The 2,926-nt window shown below is 44.1% G+C and overlaps 1 pseudogene; it reads left to right on the top strand.

Annotated features, from left to right (window-relative positions):
- The first annotated feature begins 1,243 nt into the window (after window positions 1-1,243).
- On the top strand, window positions 1,244-1,554 carry LOC119344110 (annotated as a pseudogene).
- The last annotated feature ends 1,372 nt before the right edge of the window (window positions 1,555-2,926 follow it).

Genomic DNA, 2,926 nt, shown 5'->3' with positions numbered 1-2,926 from the left:
GATGGCAAGCTCCTTATGAATTCATGTATTTAATAACGTTACAGTTTTAGATGCATTTGTGCTAGTTATCTTATATTCCTCTTCGACACACTAAATTACAAATAAGTGTTGTTTAGTTTGCAGTAGTGGTATCTATTTGCTTGAAAACATCGATATTACAGGGGCAGCTCGAACGCAGAACACGGAAACATACACAGCAAACGTGTGCGGATACCGATACGAGAGCTGACGTTCCAACCCTGCCCACCAAATGTCGGTCCCTGTTTTTCCTATCTTTGAGGCACCCCAAATAACTATAGGTGTAACACAACTCATCCATAAATAGCATGGAAATATTCCAGTGAAACAATAGTTCAAATATAAATTACAATCAAAGTATAAAGTTTTTAAATAAAATTGTTCCAATTTAAATTCAACTTTGTCCGACATATGTTTTAGTTGTCCCTTGAAGCGTCTACATATGCTCAATCAAATCATTCCGAAGCTACTCATGAGTTCCTTGATGCCGAATATGTTGATGCATTTGATTGAAATCCTAAAACGTCAGTGGATCCGGTGGTGGAGGTTTGACAGGATCACCCATCCGCTCAAAATCCAGACCAATGCAAAATGCCTTACCCTCATCCTCCACAATCATGTTGTGCATGACCACAAGCTGTCATCACCATCCACAACGTCTCTGTATCTCATATTTTTATAGGTACTCGAACAACTGCAAAACGGGCTTGGAGCACTCCAAATGCCTCTCCACATATTTTCTAGCTTCTTCTTGTCTTTGGGAAAGTGAGATTTTTTCTACCCTTTGGCTCAAAGATGGTGTTCACGGAGGTCGCCCACGAAGGATAGGTATCATCACAAAGATAGTAGCTCATGTGGTAGTCATGAACATTGCTGGTACAGTTGCATGGAAGCTAGTCCCATAGTCGACCTAGCGAGCAATGAAGGCCACTTCAGAATGTTGATGTCATTATGTGACCCGGGAAAGCAAAAGAAAGAGTGCGAAATCCAGCGGTCGATGCAACTGCTTTAAGAATGATGTGGGCTTCTTACAATGGTCTTGATATTGCCGTTTTTTGAGCATATGAGCAGTTCTTCCATCTTCAGTGCATGCAATCCAAGGATACGAGCGTACCTGGACACCCTCTTGCTTTTTGATAGTGCTAGGAGCCCTTCGATATCTGTGATAGTTGGTTCTATCAAGTACTCTCCAAACGCCTTGACCACCACAGTAGAAAATATGGCCATGGCGAGCGGCGCCGGCGCGGTGCTGTATGTGGCGGTGGGGGTGCTGCGGGGTGGCAGTGCCAGTGGATGTACTCTTGTGTCTACCACACCAAGATGCGCGCCCAGTGCAGGCTCCGGGAGACCCCATTCCCGGACTGCTGCGTCCACTTTTGCTGGCTCGAGTATTGTGCCATCTGCCAGGAGTACCGCGAGCTCAGCAACCCAGGCTTCGTGATGGACATCGGGTGGAACGCCAACGTGGAGCTGCAGAAGCAGCAGGGCCGCAGCGACGGCTCCATCATGCCGCCCACCACGCAGCACATGATATGACAGACACGTTCATTGTCGGTCTGTATATATATCGGTGCTGCTACCTTAGCTTAGCTATGTACCTGTTGGATTGGATCCATACTTAGTCTTTATTGATAGCAGATCACAACATACGTCCGTTGTGGTTGGTTTGCTTCTACCATTTAATAGGTAGGCATCCTTGTTACGAGGTTTCAGGTTTTCATGCTGGTAAGTAGTAACCATGAACTATCACAGTGTGATATGATGTAACTTTTGTGTGGCATTGATGTTTAATTATTTCTTTTGCTCCCCGGCCATCACTTGTTTGTCATGATGTTGCTTGGGTAGGAATATGAGAGTCGGTAATTAAGAGGGAATTGGAGATTCGGGGACGAGAACATATACTAGCCTAGTCAGTGCCTAATTTTAGTCCCACACGGACAAGGACATGAACATATATGTAAAGTAAAGACAAGAACAAAGAATTGGCAGAATACTATGGTGCTGCTAAGGAAATTGTGGAAGTTGAATCCCTTCATCAGTGCCTTTGTGCAAGTTGCGTTGCAAGGGTTCCATAGCAAGGATGAGCATCATCGGCAAGAGAGGGTCCCCCTCTTTTCTCAAAAAAAAAAGGCAGGCCTGAGACCCCATGCAGAGGTATGCATACTCAACGTCTCAACAGGCTTTCGACGTCCCATTGTCTCACAAGCGAAGATCATTTTGCCTCATCTTGCTGCATTAACAAGTGTCCATCTTGTTTTTAACCCCCATCTCTTTCGACAATCATTTTCAAGAAAAAATATCCATCATTTTCAGGACAATCCCTTTCTACATTGATTGCTAAAGCTAATTGAGTAAAACAATTCTTGGGGCCTGTAAAATGTAATGTAGGAGCAGTAATGAAAAGCACATGCAGCTAACTGTCCATGCTTTAGAAGCGTCACTACACAGTGTGAGCACCAGAACTTGTTAGTTGGAAAAACGATCTAGCAATAGGGCACCTCAAGCATGCATGTGTGATATGCTTTTGACCTGCACAGTCCACAACGGCCGGTCATACGGGACGGGAGACTCATGCAGATCAGATAGATATGCATGACAAGGAGATGTAGCATGACAAATGGGGAGATATATGCATGAAAAATGACCAAATTTCACTGTGATGTGACATGTACAGCTCTCTCTATATACATCTTTCCTCGCAGATATCACGTCTTCACCACTTCGAAATTTTGGCATCATAACCTTCGCCTTCACCAAATTTAGCTATTGTGAAATTTTGGAGGAGACCAAATCCAGACCCATGCTTCAGTTTGCTTTTATCTCATAGATGCGGCAATACAAACAAGATGAATTACATGTCCTTTACTGACTTGACCACCAGTGTATTACTGATGTGTATGGAGCACCA

Source organism: Triticum dicoccoides, unplaced genomic scaffold, assembly GCF_002162155.2.
Source record: "Triticum dicoccoides isolate Atlit2015 ecotype Zavitan unplaced genomic scaffold, WEW_v2.0 scaffold154237, whole genome shotgun sequence".
In the NCBI taxonomy this organism is placed as follows: domain Eukaryota; kingdom Viridiplantae; phylum Streptophyta; class Magnoliopsida; order Poales; family Poaceae; genus Triticum; species Triticum dicoccoides.
The sequence above is the reverse complement of the archived record's forward strand: the minus strand, read 5'-3'. Positions and strand labels throughout refer to the sequence as shown.